The sequence below is a fragment of the Pleurodeles waltl genome, unplaced genomic scaffold (genome assembly GCF_031143425.1).
Source record: "Pleurodeles waltl isolate 20211129_DDA unplaced genomic scaffold, aPleWal1.hap1.20221129 scaffold_107, whole genome shotgun sequence".
NCBI lineage: Eukaryota > Metazoa > Chordata > Amphibia > Caudata > Salamandridae > Pleurodeles > Pleurodeles waltl.
The window spans coordinates 1,126,587-1,148,685 of record NW_027149815.1 but is presented as its reverse complement, the minus strand read 5'-3'; the positions used below and the strand labels follow the sequence as shown (position 1 = coordinate 1,148,685).

The following is a 22,099-nucleotide window of genomic DNA, read 5'->3' as shown; positions in this document are numbered from 1 at the left end:
GCTGTGTGTCCTGCAAAAAGAGCAGGGGTACCTTAAGTCATCTCACAAGATGTGGAAACAGCACTCAACCATATCCTTCTTTGATGTATCCTGAACCAGTTGCCTTGAATACTCTGGCTTTTTTCGATTGCATCTAGCTGTTGTGTGTGGGGAATTATTCATTCTAGAGTCAACCTTATTCCATAAAAAACGGTGCTAGAAAATCCAGCTGTAAATCATATGGAATTCCACACCTGACGCTTCCCATTCCAGTGTCATATGTGGTGAATGTACATTCAATAGAATTCCAGGTTTCCATGCGTGGAGCAAGGTCTCCCTCTACAGGATGTGGGGATGTAGCTCAGTGGTAGAGCGCATGCTTAGCATGTATGAGGCCCCGGGTTCAATCCCCGGCATCTCCAGCTTTTCGCCATGCTAATCTTGCCTTTTGACAGATAGCTAGGGTGGCATCATGAGTAAGGAAGTGAGATGTCATGCAGCTGATGCCAGAACCCCACTTTCTTCGCCTTGCAAAACCTTTTGAAATGGGGCTATCTCATTTCCCGTGTTTATAGAAAAAAATAATCTTGCTTCCATAAGAAACCAAAGTGGTGATTTATCTTGGCATTCTTAGTATAGAAAACGGGCACAGCTGTCTTGGTCATTTATTTGAATTCTTCCTCTAAACCAGAGACTCTTACCAGAAGGTTTAAGAAAAACAGAATGTTTTCTTCATCCTAATCCCTTCTGAATGGTCCATTAATCTACTGGTTTTGCTTTTCCAGTTCCTTTCACAGAAGCATTAAAAATGCATGTTCTTCATGCTCCGTACGGAGTAATGACTCTCCTAACTTTCTGTCCTTTCCTTCATGTTCCCATGCTGTCATCCTTTTGCCAGAAATGCTTCCAAAGGGCTGTGGATTCCTCGGCCCCATGCCCTTTCAGGAAAACTCCTTTCTGTAGGATTTCTAATTCTAGGTCCCCTGCTTTCCTTCACGCCAGCACAGCACATTCAGGTAGGTAAGCAGTCCCCCTTTATGGTGATAAGATGTAGCTGAGAATGCACTCTAGGAAGTGGCAATTTGTAGAGCAAGCTGCAGGTCATATTCATGATTTTCAAGATTAGACTGCAGTACTCCCACCCCACTCCCGCCGCAACCATTATTGAAAGAAAGATGAATGCAGCATGGAAAGCTGTACTGCCTAATCCTCCGATAGCTCAGTTGGGAGAGCGGAGGACTGTAGTGGAGAAACAGAAATCCTTAGGTCGCTGGTTCAAATCCGGCTCGGAGGAGTTTCCCCTTTTTTGTTTTCCATAGCTGCTTTCTCTCTTGTTAAAACATTATGTGCCCCTCTGATTGAGAAACATTTCCCTAGCTCCAAATAAATGCTAGGACAGAAGGGTAGACTTCTTCTGCTTTCCAATGAAATTGACCACATAGTCATTTCTGAGGGATGTTGGAAGAGAAATAAACAAGGACCTGCAGATCAGAATTCATTCCAAAGCCTTGACTAAATATATGAAGGCACTTGGAAGACTTCCAGTTTCATTGTACCAAGGTAGATGTTTCGGCAGCCGAACCAGCTAAAACTCACCTACAATGAGTGGCCATGGATATGAAAGAGGGAATCTACAAAGACACCAACTCCTTAAAACTGAGCAAGATGCAATGTGGAGGAATAGTTTACAGATTTGGAGAAAATCTGAGATGTTTCTCTTGACAAAAGAAACACTGCAATGCCCTCTCTGAGGATCGAACTCAGGACCTTCAGATTATGAGACTGACGCGCTGCCTACTGCGCTAAGAAGGCTGCTTGAAACCGCTAACAAATGCGTCTACACACCATGAAGAGGGAAGGTAGCAAAAATGCTGTTCTCATGTTGGAATATCAATACACTTCGGTTGCCTCGCTGGATTAAAATCGTCTGCAGTTATAATGGTCAGAAGACTGCTCTTTCCCAGTGCTTAAACCCACACCCCATACATTTAGCCATGCAAAAGAAATCAGGGCATACCATTCACCTCTCTAAGAAAGATCGTGCCATTTTTTCCTCCACATAACTGAGAATGAAATGGACTAAAACCCAGAATTAACATGCCGCCCCTAGCCGTAGATGCATCTAGATCTCAACACTGTACATGCTAATGTAACATAGCTGTGTGTCCTGCAAAAAGAGCAGGGGTACCTTAAGTCATCTCACAAGATGTGGAAACAGCACTCAACCATATCCTTCTTTGATGTATCCTGAACCAGTTGCCTTGAATACTCTGGCTTTTTTCGATTGCATCTAGCTGTTGTGTGTGGGGAATTATTCATTCTAGAGTCAACCTTATTCCATAAAAAACGGTGCTAGAAAATCCAGCTGTAAATCATATGGAATTCCACACCTGACGCTTCCCATTCCAGTGTCATATGTGGTGAATGTACATTCAATAGAATTCCAGGTTTCCATGCGTGGAGCAAGGTCTCCCTCTACAGGATGTGGGGATGTAGCTCAGTGGTAGAGCGCATGCTTAGCATGTATGAGGCCCCGGGTTCAATCCCCGGCATCTCCAGCTTTTCGCCATGCTAATCTTGCCTTTTGACAGATAGCTAGGCTGGCATCATGAGTAAGGAAGTGAGATGTCATGCAGCTGGTGCCAGAACCCCACTTTCTTCGCCTTGCAAAACCTTTTGAAATGGGGCTATCTCATTTCCCGTGTTTATAGAAAAAAATAATCTTGCTTCCATAAGAAACCAAAGTGGTGATTTATCTTGGCATTCTTAGTATAGAAAACGGGCACAGCTGTCTTGGTCATTTATTTGAATTCTTCCTCTAAACCAGAGACTCTTACCAGAAGGTTTAAGAAAAACAGAATGTTTTCTTCATCCTAATCCCTTCTGAATGGTCCATTAATCTACTGGTTTTGCTTTTCCAGTTCCTTTCACAGAAGCATTAAAAATGCATGTTCTTCATGCTCCGTACGGAGTAATGACTCTCCTAACTTTCTGTCCTTTCCTTCATGTTCCCATGCTGTCATCCTTTTGCCAGAAATGCTTCCAAAGGGCTGTGGATTCCTCGGCCCCATGCCCTTTCAGGAAAACTCCTTTCTGTAGGATTTCTAATTCTAGGTCCCCTGCTTTCCTTCACGCCAGCACAGCACATTCAGGTAGGTAAGCAGTCCCCCTTTATGGTGATAAGATGTAGCTGAGAATGCACTCTAGGAAGTGGCAATTTGTAGAGCAAGCTGCAGGTCATATTCATGATTTTCAAGATTAGACTGCAGTACTCCCACCCCACTCCCGCCGCAACCATTATTGAAAGAAAGATGAATGCAGCATGGAAAGCTGTACTGCCTAATCCTCCGATAGCTCAGTTGGGAGAGCGGAGGACTGTAGTGGAGAAACAGAAATCCTTAGGTCGCTGGTTCAAATCCGGCTCGGAGGAGTTTCCCCTTTTTTGTTTTCCATAGCTGCTTTCTCTCTTGTTAAAACATTATGTGCCCCTCTGATTGAGAAACATTTCCCTAGCTCCAAATAAATGCTAGGACAGAAGGGTAGACTTCTTCTGCTTTCCAATGAAATTGACCACATAGTCATTTCTGAGGGATGTTGGAAGAGAAATAAACAAGGACCTGCAGATCAGAATTCATTCCAAAGCCTTGACTAAATATATGAAGGCACTTGGAAGACTTCCAGTTTCATTGTACCAAGGTAGATGTTTCGGCAGCCGAACCAGCTAAAACTCACCTACAATGAGTGGCCATGGATATGAAAGAGGGAATCTACAAAGACACCAACTCCTTAAAACTGAGCAAGATGCAATGTGGAGGAATAGTTTACAGATTTGGAGAAAATCTGAGATGTTTCTCTTGACAAAAGAAACACTGCAATGCCCTCTCTGAGGATCGAACTCAGGACCTTCAGATTATGAGACTGACGCGCTGCCTACTGCGCTAAGAAGGCTGCTTGAAACCGCTAACAAATGCGTCTACACACCATGAAGAGGGAAGGTAGCAAAAATGCTGTTCTCATGTTGGAATATCAATACACTTCGGTTGCCTCGCTGGATTAAAATCGTCTGCAGTTATAATGGTCAGAAGACTGCTCTTTCCCAGTGCTTAAACCCACACCCCATACATTTAGCCATGCAAAAGAAATCAGGGCATACCATTCACCTCTCTAAGAAAGATCGTGCCATTTTTTCCTCCACATAACTGAGAATGAAATGGACTAAAACCCAGAATTAACATGCCGCCCCTAGCCGTAGATGCATCTAGATCTCAACACTGTACATGCTAATGTAACATAGCTGTGTGTCCTGCAAAAAGAGCAGGGGTACCTTAAGTCATCTCACAAGATGTGGAAACAGCACTCAACCATATCCTTCTTTGATGTATCCTGAACCAGTTGCCTTGAATACTCTGGCTTTTTTCGATTGCATCTAGCTGTTGTGTGTGGGGAATTATTCATTCTAGAGTCAACCTTATTCCATAAAAAACGGTGCTAGAAAATCCAGCTGTAAATCATATGGAATTCCACACCTGACGCTTCCCATTCCAGTGTCATATGTGGTGAATGTACATTCAATAGAATTCCAGGTTTCCATGCGTGGAGCAAGGTCTCCCTCTACAGGATGTGGGGATGTAGCTCAGTGGTAGAGCGCATGCTTAGCATGTATGAGGCCCCGGGTTCAATCCCCGGCATCTCCAGCTTTTCGCCATGCTAATCTTGCCTTTTGACAGATAGCTAGGGTGGCATCATGAGTAAGGAAGTGAGATGTCATGCAGCTGGTGCCAGAACCCCACTTTCTTCGCCTTGCAAAACCTTTTGAAATGGGGCTATCTCATTTCCCGTGTTTATAGAAAAAAATAATCTTGCTTCCATAAGAAACCAAAGTGGTGATTTATCTTGGCATTCTTAGTATAGAAAACGGGCACAGCTGTCTTGGTCATTTATTTGAATTCTTCCTCTAAACCAGAGACTCTTACCAGAAGGTTTAAGAAAAACAGAATGTTTTCTTCATCCTAATCCCTTCTGAATGGTCCATTAATCTACTGGTTTTGCTTTTCCAGTTCCTTTCACAGAAGCATTAAAAATGCATGTTCTTCATGCTCCGTACGGAGTAATGACTCTCCTAACTTTCTGTCCTTTCCTTCATGTTCCCATGCTGTCATCCTTTTGCCAGAAATGCTTCCAAAGGGCTGTGGATTCCTCGGCCCCATGCCCTTTCAGGAAAACTCCTTTCTGTAGGATTTCTAATTCTAGGTCCCCTGCTTTCCTTCACGCCAGCACAGCACATTCAGGTAGGTAAGCAGTCCCCCTTTATGGTGATAAGATGTAGCTGAGAATGCACTCTAGGAAGTGGCAATTTGTAGAGCAAGCTGCAGGTCATATTCATGATTTTCAAGATTAGACTGCAGTACTCCCACCCCACTCCCGCCGCAACCATTATTGAAAGAAAGATGAATGCAGCATGGAAAGCTGTACTGCCTAATCCTCCGATAGCTCAGTTGGGAGAGCGGAGGACTGTAGTGGAGAAACAGAAATCCTTAGGTCGCTGGTTCAAATCCGGCTCGGAGGAGTTTCCCCTTTTTTGTTTTCCATAGCTGCTTTCTCTCTTGTTAAAACATTATGTGCCCCTCTGATTGAGAAACATTTCCCTAGCTCCAAATAAATGCTAGGACAGAAGGGTAGACTTCTTCTGCTTTCCAATGAAATTGACCACATAGTCATTTCTGAGGGATGTTGGAAGAGAAATAAACAAGGACCTGCAGATCAGAATTCATTCCAAAGCCTTGACTAAATATATGAAGGCACTTGGAAGACTTCCAGTTTCATTGTACCAAGGTAGATGTTTCGGCAGCCGAACCAGCTAAAACTCACCTACAATGAGTGGCCATGGATATGAAAGAGGGAATCTACAAAGACACCAACTCCTTAAACTGAGCAAGATGCAATGTGGAGGAATAGTTTACAGTTTGGAGAAAATCTGAGATGTTTCTCTTGACAAAAGAAACACTGCAATGCCCTCTCATGAGGATCGAACTCAGGACCTTCAGATTATGAGACTGACGCGCTGCCTACTGCGCTAAGAAGGCTGCTTGAAACCGCTAACAAATGCGTCTACACACCATGAGAGAGGGAAGGTAGCAAAAATGCTGTTCTCATGTTGGAATATCAATACTCTATTCGGTTGCCTCGCTGGATTAAAATCGTCTGCAGTTTATAATGGTCAGAAGACTGCTCTTCCCAGTGCTTAAACCCACACCCCATACATTTAGCCATGCAAAAGAAATCAGGGCATACCATTCACCTCTCTAAGAAAGATCGTGCCAATTTTTTCCTCCACATACTGAGAATGAAATGGACTAAAACCCAGAATTAACATGCCGCCCCTAGCCGTAGATGCATCTAGATCTCAACACTGTACATGCTAATGTAACATAGCTGTGTGACCTGCAAAAAGAGCAGGGGTACCTTAAGTCATCTCACAAGATGTGGAAACAGCACTCAACCATATCCTTCTTGATGTATCCTGAACCAGTTGCCTTGAATACTCTGGCTTTTTTCGATTGCATCTAGCTGTTGTGTGTGGGGAATTATTCATTCTAGAGTCAACCTTATTCCATAAAAAACGGTGCTAGAAAATCCAGCTGTAAATCATATGGAATTCCACACCTGACGCTTCCCATTCAGTGTCATATGTGGTGAATGTACATTCAATAGAATTCCAGGTTTCCCATGCGTGGAGCAAGGTCTCCCTCTACAGGATGTGGGGATGTAGCTCAGTGGTAGAGCGCATGCTTAGCATGTATGAGGCCCCGGGTTCAATCCCCGGCATCTCAGCTTTTCGCCATGCTAATCTTGCCTTTGACAGATAGCTAGGCTGGCATCATGAGTAAGGAAGTGAGATGTCATGCAGCTGGTGCCAGAACCACCACTTCTTCGCCTTGCAAAACCTTTTGAAATGGGGCTATCTCATTTCCCGTGTTTATAGAAAAAAATAATCTTGCTTCCATAAGAAACCAAAGTGGTGATTTATCTTGTCATTCTTAGTATAGAAAACGGGCACAGCTGTCTTGGTCATTTATTGAATTCTTCCTCTAAACCAGAGACTCTTACCAGAAGGTTTAAGAAAAACAGAATGTTTTCTTCATCCTAATCCCTTCTGAATGGTCCATTAATCTACTGGTTTTGCTTTTCCAGTTCCTTTCACAGAAGCATTAAAAATGCATGTTCTTCATGCTCCGTACGGAGTAATGACTCTCCTAACTTTCTGTCCTTTCCTTCATGATCCCATGCTGTCATCTTTTTGCCAGAAATGCTTCCAAAGGGCTGTGGATTCCTCGGCCCCATGCCCTTTCAGGAAAACTCCTTTCTGTAGGATTTCTAATTCTAGGTCCCCTGCTTTCTTCACGCCAGCACAGCACATTCAGGTAGGTAAGCAGTCCCCCTTTATGGTGATAAGATGTAGCTGAGAATGCACCTCTAGGAAGTGGCAATTTGTAGAGCAAGCTCAGGTCATATTCATGATTTTCAAGATTAGACTGCAGTACTCCCAGCCCACTCCCGCCGCAACCATTATTGAAAGAAAGATGAATGCAGCATGGAAAGCTGTACTGCCTAATCCTCCGATAGCTCAGTTGGGAGAGCGGAGGACTGTAGTGGAGAAACAGAAATCCTTAGGTCGCTGGTTCAAATCCGGCTCGGAGGAGTTTCCCCTTTTTTGTTTTCCATAGCTGCTTTCTCTCTTGTTAAAACATTATGTGCCCCTCTGATTGAGAAACATTTCCCTAGCTCCAAATAAATGCTAGGACAGAAGGGTAGACTTCTTCTGCTTTCCAATGAAATTGACCACATAGTCATTTCTGAGGGATGTTGGAAGAGAAATAAACAAGGACCTGCAGATCAGAATTCATTCCAAAGCCTTGACTAAATATATGAAGGCACTTGGAAGACTTCCAGTTTCATTGTACCAAGGTAGATGTTTCGGCAGCCGAACCAGCTAAAACTCACCTACAATGAGTGGCCATGGATATGAAAGAGGGAATCTACAAAGACACCAACTCCTTAAAACTGAGCAAGATGCAATGTGGAGGAATAGTTTACAGATTTGGAGAAAATCTGAGATGTTTCTCTTGACAAAAGAAACACTGCAATGCCCTCTCTGAGGATCGAACTCAGGACCTTCAGATTATGAGACTGACGCGCTGCCTACTGCGCTAAGAAGGCTGCTTGAAACCGCTAACAAATGCGTCTACACACCATGAAGAGGGAAGGTAGCAAAAATGCTGTTCTCATGTTGGAATATCAATACACTTCGGTTGCCTCGCTGGATTAAAATCGTCTGCAGTTATAATGGTCAGAAGACTGCTCTTTCCCAGTGCTTAAACCCACACCCCATACATTTAGCCATGCAAAAGAAATCAGGGCATACCATTCACCTCTCTAAGAAAGATCGTGCCATTTTTTCCTCCACATAACTGAGAATGAAATGGACTAAAACCCAGAATTAACATGCCGCCCCTAGCCGTAGATGCATCTAGATCTCAACACTGTACATGCTAATGTAACATAGCTGTGTGTCCTGCAAAAAGAGCAGGGGTACCTTAAGTCATCTCACAAGATGTGGAAACAGCACTCAACCATATCCTTCTTTGATGTATCCTGAACCAGTTGCCTTGAATACTCTGGCTTTTTTCGATTGCATCTAGCTGTTGTGTGTGGGGAATTATTCATTCTAGAGTCAACCTTATTCCATAAAAAACGGTGCTAGAAAATCCAGCTGTAAATCATATGGAATTCCACACCTGACGCTTCCCATTCCAGTGTCATATGTGGTGAATGTACATTCAATAGAATTCCAGGTTTCCATGCGTGGAGCAAGGTCTCCCTCTACAGGATGTGGGGATGTAGCTCAGTGGTAGAGCGCATGCTTAGCATGTATGAGGCCCCGGGTTCAATCCCCGGCATCTCCAGCTTTTCGCCATGCTAATCTTGCCTTTTGACAGATAGCTAGGCTGGCATCATGAGTAAGGAAGTGAGATGTCATGCAGCTGGTGCCAGAACCCCACTTTCTTCGCCTTGCAAAACCTTTTGAAATGGGGCTATCTCATTTCCCGTGTTTATAGAAAAAAATAATCTTGCTTCCATAAGAAACCAAAGTGGTGATTTATCTTGGCATTCTTAGTATAGAAAACGGGCACAGCTGTCTTGGTCATTTATTTGAATTCTTCCTCTAAACCAGAGACTCTTACCAGAAGGTTTAAGAAAAACAGAATGTTTTCTTCATCCTAATCCCTTCTGAATGGTCCATTAATCTACTGGTTTTGCTTTTCCAGTTCCTTTCACAGAAGCATTAAAAATGCATGTTCTTCATGCTCCGTACGGAGTAATGACTCTCCTAACTTTCTGTCCTTTCCTTCATGTTCCCATGCTGTCATCCTTTTGCCAGAAATGCTTCCAAAGGGCTGTGGATTCCTCGGCCCCATGCCCTTTCAGGAAAACTCCTTTCTGTAGGATTTCTAATTCTAGGTCCCCTGCTTTCCTTCACGCCAGCACAGCACATTCAGGTAGGTAAGCAGTCCCCCTTTATGGTGATAAGATGTAGCTGAGAATGCACTCTAGGAAGTGGCAATTTGTAGAGCAAGCTGCAGGTCATATTCATGATTTTCAAGATTAGACTGCAGTACTCCCAGCCCACTCCCGCCGCAACCATTATTGAAAGAAAGATGAATGCAGCATGGAAAGCTGTACTGCCTAATCCTCCGATAGCTCAGTTGGGAGAGCGGAGGACTGTAGTGGAGAAACAGAAATCCTTAGGTCGCTGGTTCAAATCCGGCTCGGAGGAGTTTCCCCTTTTTTGTTTTCCATAGCTGCTTTCTCTCTTGTTAAAACATTATGTGCCCCTCTGATTGAGAAACATTTCCCTAGCTCCAAATAAATGCTAGGACAGAAGGGTAGACTTCTTCTGCTTTCCAATGAAATTGACCACATAGTCATTTCTGAGGGATGTTGGAAGAGAAATAAACAAGGACCTGCAGATCAGAATTCATTCCAAAGCCTTGACTAAATATATGAAGGCACTTGGAAGACTTCCAGTTTCATTGTACCAAGGTAGATGTTTCGGCAGCCGAACCAGCTAAAACTCACCTACAATGAGTGGCCATGGATATGAAAGAGGGAATCTACAAAGACACCAACTCCTTAAAACTGAGCAAGATGCAATGTGGAGGAATAGTTTACAGATTTCGAGAAAATCTGAGATGTTTCTCTTGACAAAAGAAACACTGCAATGCCCTCTCTGAGGATCGAACTCAGGACCTTCAGATTATGAGACTGACGCGCTGCCTACTGCGCTAAGAAGGCTGCTTGAAACCGCTAACAAATGCGTCTACACACCATGAAGAGGGAAGGTAGCAAAAATGCTGTTCTCATGTTGGAATATCAATACACTTCGGTTGCCTCGCTGGATTAAAATCGTCTGCAGTTATAATGGTCAGAAGACTGCTCTTTCCCAGTGCTTAAACCCACACCCCATACATTTAGCCATGCAAAAGAAATCAGGGCATACCATTCACCTCTCTAAGAAAGATCGTGCCATTTTTTCCTCCACATAACTGAGAATGAAATGGACTAAAACCCAGAATTAACATGCCGCCCCTAGCCGTAGATGCATCTAGATCTCAACACTTTACATGCTAATGTAACATAGCTGTGTGTCCTGCAAAAAGAGCAGGGGTACCTTAAGTCATCTCACAAGATGTGGAAACAGCACTCAACCATATCCTTCTTTGATGTACCCTGAACCAGTTGCCTTGAATACTCTGGCTTTTTTCGATTGCATCTAGCTGTTGTGTGTGGGGAATTATTCATTCTAGAGTCAACCTTATTCCATAAAAAACGGTGCTAGAAAATCCAGCTGTAAATCATATGGAATTCCACACCTGACGCTTCCCATTCCAGTGTCATATGTGGTGAATGTACATTCAATAGAATTCCAGGTTTCCATGCGTGGAGCAAGGTCTCCCTCTACAGGATGTGGGGATGTAGCTCAGTGGTAGAGCGCATGCTTAGCATGTATGAGGCCCCGGGTTCAATCCCCGGCATCTCCAGCTTTTCGCCATGCTAATCTTGCCTTTTGACAGATAGCTAGGCTGGCATCATGAGTAAGGAAGTGAGATGTCATGCAGCTGGTGCCAGAACCCCACTTTCTTCGCCTTGCAAAACCTTTTGAAATGGGGCTATCTCATTTCCCGTGTTTATAGAAAAAAATAATCTTGCTTCCATAAGAAACCAAAGTGGTGATTTATCTTGGCATTCTTAGTATAGAAAACGGGCACAGCTGTCTTGGTCATTTATTTGAATTCTTCCTCTAAACCAGAGACTCTTACCAGAAGGTTTAAGAAAAACAGAATGTTTTCTTCATCCTAATCCCTTCTGAATGGTCCATTAATCTACTGGTTTTGCTTTTCCAGTTCCTTTCACAGAAGCATTAAAAATGCATGTTCTTCATGCTCCGTACGGAGTAATGACTCTCCTAACTTTCTGTCCTTTCCTTCATGTTCCCATGCTGTCATCCTTTTGCCAGAAATGCTTCCAAAGGGCTGTGGATTCCTCGGCCCCATGCCCTTTCAGGAAAACTCCTTTCTGTAGGATTTCTAATTCTAGGTCCCCTGCTTTCCTTCACGCCAGCACAGCACATTCAGGTAGGTAAGCAGTCCCCCTTTATGGTGATAAGATGTAGCTGAGAATGCACTCTAGGAAGTGGCAATTTGTAGAGCAAGCTGCAGGTCATATTCATGATTTTCAAGATTAGACTGCAGTACTCCCACCCCACTCCCGCCGCAACCATTATTGAAAGAAAGATGAATGCAGCATGGAAAGCTGCACTGCCTAATCCTCCGATAGCTCAGTTGGGAGAGCGGAGGACTGTAGTGGCGAAACAGAAATCCTTAGGTCGCTGGTTCAAATCCGGCTCGAGGAGTTTCCCCTTTTTTGTTTTCCATAGCTGCTTTCTCTCTTGTTAAAACATTATGTGCCCCTCTGATTGAGAAACATTTCCCTAGCTCCAAATAAATGCTAGGACAGAAGGGTAGACTTCTTCTGCTTTCCAATGAAATTGACCACATAGTCATTTCTGAGGGATGTTGGAAGAGAAATAAACAAGGACCTGCAGATCAGAATTCATTCCAAAGCCTTGACTAAATATATGAAGGCACTTGGAAGACTTCCAGTTTCATTGTACCAAGGTAGATGTTTCGGCAGCCGAACCAGCTAAAACTCACCTACAATGAGTGGCCATGGATATGAAAGAGGGAATCTACAAAGACACCAACTCCTTAAAACTGAGCAAGATGCAATGTGGAGGAATAGTTTACAGATTTGGAGAAAATCTGAGATGTTTCTCTTGACAAAAGAAACACTGCAATGCCCTCTCTGAGGATCGAACTCAGGACCTTCAGATTATGAGACTGACGCGCTGCCTACTGCGCTAAGAAGGCTGCTTGAAACCGCTAACAAATGCGTCTACACACCATGAAGAGGGAAGGTAGCAAAAATGCTGTTCTCATGTTGGAATATCAATACACTTCGGTTGCCTCGCTGGATTAAAATCGTCTGCAGTTATAATGGTCAGAAGACTGCTCTTTCCCAGTGCTTAAACCCACACCCCATACATTTAGCCATGCAAAAGAAATCAGGGCATACCATTCACCTCTCTAAGAAAGATCGTGCCATTTTTTCCTCCACATAACTGAGAATGAAATGGACTAAAACCCAGAATTAACATGCCGCCCCTAGCCGTAGATGCATCTAGATCTCAACACTGTACATGCTAATGTAACATAGCTGTGTGTCCTGCAAAAAGAGCAGGGGTACCTTAAGTCATCTCACAAGATGTGGAAACAGCACTCAACCATATCCTTCTTTGATGTATCCTGAACCAGTTGCCTTGAATACTCTGGCTTTTTTCGATTGCATCTAGCTGTTGTGTGTGGGGAATTATTCATTCTAGAGTCAACCTTATTCCATAAAAAACGGTGCTAGAAAATCCAGCTGTAAATCATATGGAATTCCACACCTGACGCTTCCCATTCCAGTGTCATATGTGGTGAATGTACATTCAATAGAATTCCAGGTTTCCATGCGTGGAGCAAGGTCTCCCTCTACAGGATGTGGGGATGTAGCTCAGTGGTAGAGCGCATGCTTAGCATGTATGAGGCCCCGGGTTCAATCCCCGGCATCTCCAGCTTTTCGCCATGCTAATCTTGCCTTTTGACAGATAGCTAGGCTGGCATCATGAGTAAGGAAGTGAGATGTCATGCAGCTGGTGCCAGAACCCCACTTTCTTCGCCTTGCAAAACCTTTTGAAATGGGGCTATCTCATTTCCCGTGTTTATAGAAAAAAATAATCTTGCTTCCATAAGAAACCAAAGTGGTGATTTATCTTGGCATTCTTAGTATAGAAAACGGGCACAGCTGTCTTGGTCATTTATTTGAATTCTTCCTCTAAACCAGAGACTCTTACCAGAAGGTTTAAGAAAAACAGAATGTTTTCTTCATCCTAATCCCTTCTGAATGGTCCATTAATCTACTGGTTTTGCTTTTCCAGTTCCTTTCACAGAAGCATTAAAAATGCATGTTCTTCATGCTCCGTACGGAGTAATGACTCTCCTAACTTTCTGTCCTTTCCTTCATGTTCCCATGCTGTCATCCTTTTGCCAGAAATGCTTCCAAAGGGCTGTGGATTCCTCGGCCCCATGCCCTTTCAGGAAAACTCCTTTCTGTAGGATTTCTAATTCTAGGTCCCCTGCTTTCCTTCACGCCAGCACAGCACATTCAGGTAGGTAAGCAGTCCCCCTTTATGGTGATAAGATGTAGCTGAGAATGCACTCTAGGAAGTGGCAATTTGTAGAGCAAGCTGCAGGTCATATTCATGATTTTCAAGATTAGACTGCAGTACTCCCAGCCCACTCCCGCCGCAACCATTATTGAAAGAAAGATGAATGCAGCATGGAAAGCTGTACTGCCTAATCCTCCGATAGCTCAGTTGGGAGAGCGGAGGACTGTAGTGGAGAAACAGAAATCCTTAGGTCGCTGGTTCAAATCCGGCTCGGAGGAGTTTCCCCTTTTTTGTTTTCCATAGCTGCTTTCTCTCTTGTTAAAACATTATGTGCCCCTCTGATTGAGAAACATTTCCCTAGCTCCAAATAAATGCTAGGACAGAAGGGTAGACTTCTTCTGCTTTCCAATGAAATTGACCACATAGTCATTTCTGAGGGATGTTGGAAGAGAAATAAACAAGGACCTGCAGATCAGAATTCATTCCAAAGCCTTGACTAAATATATGAAGGCACTTGGAAGACTTCCAGTTTCATTGTACCAAGGTAGATGTTTCGGCAGCCGAACCAGCTAAAACTCACCTACAATGAGTGGCCATGGATATGAAAGAGGGAATCTACAAAGACACCAACTCCTTAAAACTGAGCAAGATGCAATGTGGAGGAATAGTTTACAGATTTGGAGAAAATCTGAGATGTTTCTCTTGACAAAAGAAACACTGCAATGCCCTCTCTGAGGATCGAACTCAGGACCTTCAGATTATGAGACTGACGCGCTGCCTACTGCGCTAAGAAGGCTGCTTGAAACCGCTAACAAATGCGTCTACACACCATGAAGAGGGAAGGTAGCAAAAATGCTGTTCTCATGTTGGAATATCAATACACTTCGGTTGCCTCGCTGGATTAAAATCGTCTGCAGTTATAATGGTCAGAAGACTGCTCTTTCCCAGTGCTTAAACCCACACCCCATACATTTAGCCATGCAAAAGAAATCAGGGCATACCATTCACCTCTCTAAGAAAGATCGTGCCATTTTTTCCTCCACATAACTGAGAATGAAATGGACTAAAACCCAGAATTAACATGCCGCCCCTAGCCGTAGATGCATCTAGATCTCAACACTGTACATGCTAATGTAACATAGCTGTGTGTCCTGCAAAAAGAGCAGGGGTACCTTAAGTCATCTCACAAGATGTGGAAACAGCACTCAACCATATCCTTCTTTGATGTATCCTGAACCAGTTGCCTTGAATACTCTGGCTTTTTTCGATTGCATCTAGCTGTTGTGTGTGGGGAATTATTCATTCTAGAGTCAACCTTATTCCATAAAAAACGGTGCTAGAAAATCCAGCTGTAAATCATATGGAATTCCACACCTGACGCTTCCCATTCCAGTGTCATATGTGGTGAATGTACATTCAATAGAATTCCAGGTTTCCATGCGTGGAGCAAGGTCTCCCTCTACAGGATGTGGGGATGTAGCTCAGTGGTAGAGCGCATGCTTAGCATGTATGAGGCCCCGGGTTCAATCCCCGGCATCTCCAGCTTTTCGCCATGCTAATCTTGCCTTTTGACAGATAGCTAGGCTGGCATCATGAGTAAGGAAGTGAGATGTCATGCAGCTGGTGCCAGAACCCCACTTTCTTCGCCTTGCAAAACCTTTTGAAATGGGGCTATCTCATTTCCCGTGTTTATAGAAAAAAATAATCTTGCTTCCATAAGAAACCAAAGTGGTGATTTATCTTGGCATTCTTAGTATAGAAAACGGGCACAGCTGTCTTGGTCATTTATTTGAATTCTTCCTCTAAACCAGAGACTCTTACCAGAAGGTTTAAGAAAAACAGAATGTTTTCTTCATCCTAATCCCTTCTGAATGGTCCATTAATCTACTGGTTTTGCTTTTCCAGTTCCTTTCACAGAAGCATTAAAAATGCATGTTCTTCATGCTCCGTACGGAGTAATGACTCTCCTAACTTTCTGTCCTTTCCTTCATGTTCCCATGCTGTCATCCTTTTGCCAGAAATGCTTCCAAAGGGCTGTGGATTCCTCGGCCCCATGCCCTTTCAGGAAAACTCCTTTCTGTAGGATTTCTAATTCTAGGTCCCCTGCTTTCCTTCACGCCAGCACAGCACATTCAGGTAGGTAAGCAGTCCCCCTTTATGGTGATAAGATGTAGCTGAGAATGCACTCTAGGAAGTGGCAATTTGTAGAGCAAGCTGCAGGTCATATTCATGATTTTCAAGATTAGACTGCAGTACTCCCAGCCCACTCCCGCCGCAACCATTATTGAAAGAAAGATGAATGCAGCATGGAAAGCTGTACTGCCTAATCCTCCGATAGCTCAGTTGGGAGAGCGGAGGACTGTAGTGGAGAAACAGAAATCCTTAGGTCGCTGGTTCAAATCCGGCTCGGAGGAGTTTCCCCTTTTTTGTTTTCCATAGCTGCTTTCTCTCTTGTTAAAACATTATGTGCCCCTCTGATTGAGAAACATTTCCCTAGCTCCAAATAAATGCTAGGACAGAAGGGTAGACTTCTTCTGCTTTCCAATGAAATTGACCACATAGTCATTTCTGAGGGATGTTGGAAGAGAAATAAACAAGGACCTGCAGATCAGAATTCATTCCAAAGCCTTGACTAAATATATGAAGGCACTTGGAAGACTTCCAGTTTCATTGTACCAAGGTAGATGTTTCGGCAGCCGAACCAGCTAAAACTCACCTACAATGAGTGGCCATGGATATGAAAGAGGGAATCTACAAAGACACCAACTCCTTAAAACTGAGCAAGATGCAATGTGGAGGAATAGTTTACAGATTTCGAGAAAATCTGAGATGTTTCTCTTGACAAAAGAAACACTGCAATGCCCTCTCTGAGGATCGAACTCAGGACCTTCAGATTATGAGACTGACGCGCTGCCTACTGCGCTAAGAAGGCTGCTTGAAACCGCTAACAAATGCGTCTACACACCATGAAGAGGGAAGGTAGCAAAAATGCTGTTCTCATGTTGGAATATCAATACACTTCGGTTGCCTCGCTGGATTAAAATCGTCTGCAGTTATAATGGTCAGAAGACTGCTCTTTCCCAGTGCTTAAACCCACACCCCATACATTTAGCCATGCAAAAGAAATCAGGGCATACCATTCACCTCTCTAAGAAAGATCGTGCCATTTTTTCCTCCACATAACTGAGAATGAAATGGACTAAAACCCAGAATTAACATGCCGCCCCTAGCCGTAGATGCATCTAGATCTCAACACTGTACATGCTAATGTAACATAGCTGTGTGTCCTGCAAAAAGAGCAGGGGTACCTTAAGTCATCTCACAAGATGTGGAAACAGCACTCAACCATATCCTTCTTTGATGTATCCTGAACCAGTTGCCTTGAATACTCTGGCTTTTTTCGATTGCATCTAGCTGTTGTGTGTGGGGAATTATTCATTCTAGAGTCAACCTTATTCCATAAAAAACGGTGCTAGAAAATCCAGCTGTAAATCATATGGAATTCCACACCTGACGCTTCCCATTCCAGTGTCATATGTGGTGAATGTACATTCAATAGAATTCCAGGTTTCCATGCGTGGAGCAAGGTCTCCCTCTACAGGATGTGGGGATGTAGCTCAGTGGTAGAGCGCATGCTTAGCATGTATGAGGCCCCGGGTTCAATCTCCAGCTTTTCGCCATGCTAATCTTGCCTTTTGACAGATAGCTAGGCTGGCATCATGAGTAAGGAAGTGAGATGTCATGCAGCTGGTGCCAGAACCCCACTTTCTTCGCCTTGCAAAACCTTTTGAAATGGGGCTATCTCATTTCCCGTGTTTATAGAAAAAAATAATCTTGCTTCCATAAGAAACCAAAGTGGTGATTTATCTTGGCATTCTTAGTATAGAAAACGGGCACAGCTGTCTTGGTCATTTATTTGAATTCTTCCTCTAAACCAGAGACTCTTACCAGAAGGTTTAAGAAAAACAGAATGTTTTCTTCATCCTAATCCCTTCTGAATGGTCCATTAATCTACTGGTTTTGCTTTTCCAGTTCCTTTCACAGAAGCATTAAAAATGCATGTTCTTCATGCTCCGTACGGAGTAATGACTCTCCTAACTTTCTGTCCTTTCCTTCATGTTCCCATGCTGTCATCCTTTTGCCAGAAATGCTTCCAAAGGGCTGTGGATTCCTCGGCCCCATGCCCTTTCAGGAAAACTCCTTTCTGTAGGATTTCTAATTCTAGGTCCCCTGCTTTCCTTCACGCCAGCACAGCACATTCAGGTAGGTAAGCAGTCCCCCTTTATGGTGATAAGATGTAGCTGAGAATGCACTCTAGGAAGTGGCAATTTGTAGAGCAAGCTGCAGGTCATATTCATGATTTTCAAGATTAGACTGCAGTACTCCCACCCCACTCCCGCCGCAACCATTATTGAAAGAAAGATGAATGCAGCATGGAAAGCTGTACTGCCTAATCCTCCGATAGCTCAGTTGGGAGAGCGGAGGACTGTAGTGGAGAAACAGAAATCCTTAGGTCGCTGGTTCAAATCCGGCTCGGAGGAGTTTCCCCTTTTTTGTTTTCCATAGCTGCTTTCTCTCTTGTTAAAACATTATGTGCCCCTCTGATTGAGAAACATTTCCCTAGCTCCAAATAAATGCTAGGACAGAAGGGTAGACTTCTTCTGCTTTCCAATGAAATTGACCACATAGTCATTTCTGAGGGATGTTGGAAGAGAAATAAACAAGGACCTGCAGATCAGAATTCATTCCAAAGCCTTGACTAAATATATGAAGGCACTTGGAAGACTTCCAGTTTCATTGTACCAAGGTAGATGTTTCGGCAGCCGAACCAGCTAAAACTCACCTACAATGAGTGGCCATGGATATGAAAGAGGGAATCTACAAAGACACCAACTCCTTAAAACTGAGCAAGATGCAATGTGGAGGAATAGTTTACAGATTTGGAGAAAATCTGAGATGTTTCTCTTGACAAAAGAAACACTGCAATGCCCTCTCTGAGGATGGAACTCAGGACCTTCAGATTATGAGACTGACGCGCTGCCTACTGCGCTAAGAAGGCTGCTTGAAACCGCTAACAAATGCGTCTACACACCATGAAGAGGGAAGGTAGCAAAAATGCTGTTCTCATGTTGGAATATCAATACACTTCGGTTGCCTCGCTGGATTAAAATCGTCTGCAGTTATAATGGTCAGAAGACTGCTCTTTCCCAGTGCTTAAACCCACACCCCATACATTTAGCCATGCAAAAGAAATCAGGGCATACCATTCACCTCTCTAAGAAAGATCGTGCCATTTTTTCCTCCACATAACTGAGAATGAAATGGACTAAAACCCAGAATTAACATGCCGCCCCTAGCCGTAGATGCATCTAGATCTCAACACTTTACATGCTAATGTAACATAGCTGTGTGTCCTGCAAAAAGAGCAGGGGTACCTTAAGTCATCTCACAAGATGTGGAAACAGCACTCAACCATATCCTTCTTTGATGTACCCTGAACCAGTTGCCTTGAATACTCTGGCTTTTTTCGATTGCATCTAGCTGTTGTGTGTGGGGAATTATTCATTCTAGAGTCAACCTTATTCCATAAAAAACGGTGCTAGAAAATCCAGCTGTAAATCATATGGAATTCCACACCTGACGCTTCCCATTCCAGTGTCATATGTGGTGAATGTACATTCAATAGAATTCCAGGTTTCCATGCGTGGAGCAAGGTCTCCCTCTACAGGATGTGGGGATGTAGCTCAGTGGTAGAGCGCATGCTTAGCATGTATGAGGCCCCGGGTTCAATCCCCGGCATCTCCAGCTTTTCGCCATGCTAATCTTGCCTTTTGACAGATAGCTAGGCTGGCATCATGAGTAAGGAAGTGAGATGTCATGCAGCTGGTGCCAGAACCCCACTTTCTTCGCCTTGCAAAACCTTTTGAAATGGGGCTATCTCATTTCCCGTGTTTATAGAAAAAAATAATCTTGCTTCCATAAGAAACCAAAGTGGTGATTTATCTTGGCATTCTTAGTATAGAAAACGGGCACAGCTGTCTTGGTCATTTATTTGAATTCTTCCTCTAAACCAGAGACTCTTACCAGAAGGTTTAAGAAAAACAGAATGTTTTCTTCATCCTAATCCCTTCTGAATGGTCCATTAATCTACTGGTTTTGCTTTTCCAGTTCCTTTCACAGAAGCATTAAAAATGCATGTTCTTCATGCTCCGTACGGAGTAATGACTCTCCTAACTTTCTGTCCTTTCCTTCATGTTCCCATGCTGTCATCCTTTTGCCAGAAATGCTTCCAAAGGGCTGTGGATTCCTCGGCCCCATGCCCTTTCAGGAAAACTCCTTTCTGTAGGATTTCTAATTCTAGGTCCCCTGCTTTCCTTCACGCCAGCACAGCACATTCAGGTAGGTAAGCAGTCCCCCTTTATGGTGATAAGATGTAGCTGAGAATGCACTCTAGGAAGTGGCAATTTGTAGAGCAAGCTGCAGGTCATATTCATGATTTTCAAGATTAGACTGCAGTACTCCCACCCCACTCCCGCCGCAACCATTATTGAAAGAAAGATGAATGCAGCATGGAAAGCTGTACTGCCTAATCCTCCGATAGCTCAGTTGGGAGAGCGGAGGACTGTAGTGGAGAAACAGAAATCCTTAGGTCGCTGGTTCAAATCCGGCTCGGAGGAGTTTCCCCTTTTTTGTTTTCCATAGCTGCTTTCTCTCTTGTTAAAACATTATGTGCCCCTCTGATTGAGAAACATTTCCCTAGCTCCAAATAAATGCTAGGACAGAAGGGTAGACTTCTTCTGCTTTCCAATGAAATTGACCACATAGTCATTTCTGAGGGATGTTGGAAGAGAAATAAACAAGGACCTGCAGATCAGAATTCATTCCAAAGCCTTGACTAAATATATGAAGGCACTTGGAAGACTTCCAGTTTCATTGTACCAAGGTAGATGTTTCGGCAGCCGAACCAGCTAAAACTCACCTACAATGAGTGGCCATGGATATGAAAGAGGGAATCTACAAAGACACCAACTCCTTAAAACTGAGCAAGATGCAATGTGGAGGAATAGTTTACAGATTTGGAGAAAATCTGAGATGTTTCTCTTGACAAAAGAAACACTGCAATGCCCTCTCTGAGGATGGAACTCAGGACCTTCAGATTATGAGACTGACGCGCTGCCTACTGCGCTAAGAAGGCTGCTTGAAACCGCTAACAAATGCGTCTACACACCATGAAGAGGGAAGGTAGCAAAAATGCTGTTCTCATGTTGGAATATCAATACACTTCGGTTGCCTCGCTGGATTAAAATCGTCTGCAGTTATAATGGTCAGAAGACTGCTCTTTCCCAGTGCTTAAACCCACACCCCATACATTTAGCCATGCAAAAGAAATCAGGGCATACCATTCACCTCTCTAAGAAAGATCGTGCCATTTTTTCCTCCACATAACTGAGAATGAAATGGACTAAAACCCAGAATTAACATGCCGCCCCTAGCCGTAGATGCATCTAGATCTCAACACTTTACATGCTAATGTAACATAGCTGTGTGTCCTGCAAAAAGAGCAGGGGTACCTTAAGTCATCTCACAAGATGTGGAAACAGCACTCAACCATATCCTTCTTTGATGTACCCTGAACCAGTTGCCTTGAATACTCTGGCTTTTTTCGATTGCATCTAGCTGTTGTGTGTGGGGAATTATTCATTCTAGAGTCAACCTTATTCCATAAAAAACGGTGCTAGAAAATCCAGCTGTAAATCATATGGAATTCCACACCTGACGCTTCCCATTCCAGTGTCATATGTGGTGAATGTACATTCAATAGAATTCCAGGTTTCCATGCGTGGAGCAAGGTCTCCCTCTACAGGATGTGGGGATGTAGCTCAGTGGTAGAGCGCATGCTTAGCATGTATGAGGCCCCGGGTTCAATCCCCGGCATCTCCAGCTTTTCGCCATGCTAATCTTGCCTTTTGACAGATAGCTAGGCTGGCATCATGAGTAAGGAAGTGAGATGTCATGCAGCTGGTGCCAGAACCCCACTTTCTTCGCCTTGCAAAACCTTTTGAAATGGGGCTATCTCATTTCCCGTGTTTATAGAAAAAAATAATCTTGCTTCCATAAGAAACCAAAGTGGTGATTTATCTTGGCATTCTTAGTATAGAAAACGGGCACAGCTGTCTTGGTCATTTATTTGAATTCTTCCTCTAAACCAGAGACTCTTACCAGAAGGTTTAAGAAAAACAGAATGTTTTCTTCATCCTAATCCCTTCTGAATGGTCCATTAATCTACTGGTT

General features: G+C 43.5%; 28 non-coding genes across 28 annotated transcripts; 18 read left to right on the top strand and 10 right to left on the bottom strand.

The window, feature by feature from the left end:
- The first annotated feature begins 329 nt into the window (after positions 1 to 329).
- Positions 330 to 401, top strand: TRNAA-AGC (transfer RNA alanine (anticodon AGC)). The gene has a single exon. It is a non-coding gene; the product is annotated as a tRNA-Ala (tRNA).
- A 786-nt stretch (positions 402 to 1,187) lies between these two features.
- On the top strand, positions 1,188 to 1,273 carry TRNAY-GUA (transfer RNA tyrosine (anticodon GUA)). The gene is given in 2 exon segments: positions 1,188 to 1,224; positions 1,238 to 1,273. It is a non-coding gene; the product is annotated as a tRNA-Tyr (tRNA).
- Positions 1,274 to 1,718: 445 nt separating this feature from the next.
- Positions 1,719 to 1,791, bottom strand: TRNAM-CAU (transfer RNA methionine (anticodon CAU)). Its single transcript has one exon. It is a non-coding gene; the product is annotated as a tRNA-Met (tRNA).
- Positions 1,792 to 2,465: 674 nt separating this feature from the next.
- On the top strand, positions 2,466 to 2,537 carry TRNAA-AGC (transfer RNA alanine (anticodon AGC)). Its single transcript has one exon. It is a non-coding gene; the product is annotated as a tRNA-Ala (tRNA).
- A 786-nt stretch (positions 2,538 to 3,323) lies between these two features.
- Positions 3,324 to 3,409, top strand: TRNAY-GUA (transfer RNA tyrosine (anticodon GUA)). Its single transcript is given in 2 exon segments — positions 3,324 to 3,360; positions 3,374 to 3,409. It is a non-coding gene; the product is annotated as a tRNA-Tyr (tRNA).
- Positions 3,410 to 3,854: 445 nt separating this feature from the next.
- Positions 3,855 to 3,927, bottom strand: TRNAM-CAU (transfer RNA methionine (anticodon CAU)). The gene has a single exon. It is a non-coding gene; the product is annotated as a tRNA-Met (tRNA).
- A 674-nt stretch (positions 3,928 to 4,601) lies between these two features.
- On the top strand, positions 4,602 to 4,673 carry TRNAA-AGC (transfer RNA alanine (anticodon AGC)). The gene has a single exon. It is a non-coding gene; the product is annotated as a tRNA-Ala (tRNA).
- A 786-nt stretch (positions 4,674 to 5,459) lies between these two features.
- Positions 5,460 to 5,545, top strand: TRNAY-GUA (transfer RNA tyrosine (anticodon GUA)). Its single transcript is given in 2 exon segments — positions 5,460 to 5,496; positions 5,510 to 5,545. It is a non-coding gene; the product is annotated as a tRNA-Tyr (tRNA).
- A 443-nt stretch (positions 5,546 to 5,988) lies between these two features.
- Positions 5,989 to 6,062, bottom strand: TRNAM-CAU (transfer RNA methionine (anticodon CAU)). The gene has a single exon. It is a non-coding gene; the product is annotated as a tRNA-Met (tRNA).
- A 1,530-nt stretch (positions 6,063 to 7,592) lies between these two features.
- TRNAY-GUA (transfer RNA tyrosine (anticodon GUA)) lies at positions 7,593 to 7,678 on the top strand. Its single transcript is given in 2 exon segments — positions 7,593 to 7,629; positions 7,643 to 7,678. It is a non-coding gene; the product is annotated as a tRNA-Tyr (tRNA).
- A 445-nt stretch (positions 7,679 to 8,123) lies between these two features.
- On the bottom strand, positions 8,124 to 8,196 carry TRNAM-CAU (transfer RNA methionine (anticodon CAU)). Its single transcript has one exon. It is a non-coding gene; the product is annotated as a tRNA-Met (tRNA).
- A 674-nt stretch (positions 8,197 to 8,870) lies between these two features.
- Positions 8,871 to 8,942, top strand: TRNAA-AGC (transfer RNA alanine (anticodon AGC)). Its single transcript has one exon. It is a non-coding gene; the product is annotated as a tRNA-Ala (tRNA).
- Positions 8,943 to 9,728: 786 nt separating this feature from the next.
- Positions 9,729 to 9,814, top strand: TRNAY-GUA (transfer RNA tyrosine (anticodon GUA)). The gene is given in 2 exon segments: positions 9,729 to 9,765; positions 9,779 to 9,814. It is a non-coding gene; the product is annotated as a tRNA-Tyr (tRNA).
- A 445-nt stretch (positions 9,815 to 10,259) lies between these two features.
- Positions 10,260 to 10,332, bottom strand: TRNAM-CAU (transfer RNA methionine (anticodon CAU)). Its single transcript has one exon. It is a non-coding gene; the product is annotated as a tRNA-Met (tRNA).
- Positions 10,333 to 11,006: 674 nt separating this feature from the next.
- TRNAA-AGC (transfer RNA alanine (anticodon AGC)) lies at positions 11,007 to 11,078 on the top strand. Its single transcript has one exon. It is a non-coding gene; the product is annotated as a tRNA-Ala (tRNA).
- A 1,316-nt stretch (positions 11,079 to 12,394) lies between these two features.
- TRNAM-CAU (transfer RNA methionine (anticodon CAU)) lies at positions 12,395 to 12,467 on the bottom strand. The gene has a single exon. It is a non-coding gene; the product is annotated as a tRNA-Met (tRNA).
- A 674-nt stretch (positions 12,468 to 13,141) lies between these two features.
- On the top strand, positions 13,142 to 13,213 carry TRNAA-AGC (transfer RNA alanine (anticodon AGC)). The gene has a single exon. It is a non-coding gene; the product is annotated as a tRNA-Ala (tRNA).
- Positions 13,214 to 13,999: 786 nt separating this feature from the next.
- On the top strand, positions 14,000 to 14,085 carry TRNAY-GUA (transfer RNA tyrosine (anticodon GUA)). Its single transcript is given in 2 exon segments — positions 14,000 to 14,036; positions 14,050 to 14,085. It is a non-coding gene; the product is annotated as a tRNA-Tyr (tRNA).
- Positions 14,086 to 14,530: 445 nt separating this feature from the next.
- Positions 14,531 to 14,603, bottom strand: TRNAM-CAU (transfer RNA methionine (anticodon CAU)). Its single transcript has one exon. It is a non-coding gene; the product is annotated as a tRNA-Met (tRNA).
- A 674-nt stretch (positions 14,604 to 15,277) lies between these two features.
- Positions 15,278 to 15,349, top strand: TRNAA-AGC (transfer RNA alanine (anticodon AGC)). The gene has a single exon. It is a non-coding gene; the product is annotated as a tRNA-Ala (tRNA).
- A 786-nt stretch (positions 15,350 to 16,135) lies between these two features.
- TRNAY-GUA (transfer RNA tyrosine (anticodon GUA)) lies at positions 16,136 to 16,221 on the top strand. The gene is given in 2 exon segments: positions 16,136 to 16,172; positions 16,186 to 16,221. It is a non-coding gene; the product is annotated as a tRNA-Tyr (tRNA).
- Positions 16,222 to 16,666: 445 nt separating this feature from the next.
- On the bottom strand, positions 16,667 to 16,739 carry TRNAM-CAU (transfer RNA methionine (anticodon CAU)). Its single transcript has one exon. It is a non-coding gene; the product is annotated as a tRNA-Met (tRNA).
- A 1,523-nt stretch (positions 16,740 to 18,262) lies between these two features.
- TRNAY-GUA (transfer RNA tyrosine (anticodon GUA)) lies at positions 18,263 to 18,348 on the top strand. Its single transcript is given in 2 exon segments — positions 18,263 to 18,299; positions 18,313 to 18,348. It is a non-coding gene; the product is annotated as a tRNA-Tyr (tRNA).
- A 445-nt stretch (positions 18,349 to 18,793) lies between these two features.
- On the bottom strand, positions 18,794 to 18,866 carry TRNAM-CAU (transfer RNA methionine (anticodon CAU)). The gene has a single exon. It is a non-coding gene; the product is annotated as a tRNA-Met (tRNA).
- Positions 18,867 to 19,540: 674 nt separating this feature from the next.
- TRNAA-AGC (transfer RNA alanine (anticodon AGC)) lies at positions 19,541 to 19,612 on the top strand. The gene has a single exon. It is a non-coding gene; the product is annotated as a tRNA-Ala (tRNA).
- Positions 19,613 to 20,398: 786 nt separating this feature from the next.
- TRNAY-GUA (transfer RNA tyrosine (anticodon GUA)) lies at positions 20,399 to 20,484 on the top strand. Its single transcript is given in 2 exon segments — positions 20,399 to 20,435; positions 20,449 to 20,484. It is a non-coding gene; the product is annotated as a tRNA-Tyr (tRNA).
- A 445-nt stretch (positions 20,485 to 20,929) lies between these two features.
- Positions 20,930 to 21,002, bottom strand: TRNAM-CAU (transfer RNA methionine (anticodon CAU)). The gene has a single exon. It is a non-coding gene; the product is annotated as a tRNA-Met (tRNA).
- A 674-nt stretch (positions 21,003 to 21,676) lies between these two features.
- Positions 21,677 to 21,748, top strand: TRNAA-AGC (transfer RNA alanine (anticodon AGC)). Its single transcript has one exon. It is a non-coding gene; the product is annotated as a tRNA-Ala (tRNA).
- The last annotated feature ends 351 nt before the right edge of the window (positions 21,749 to 22,099 follow it).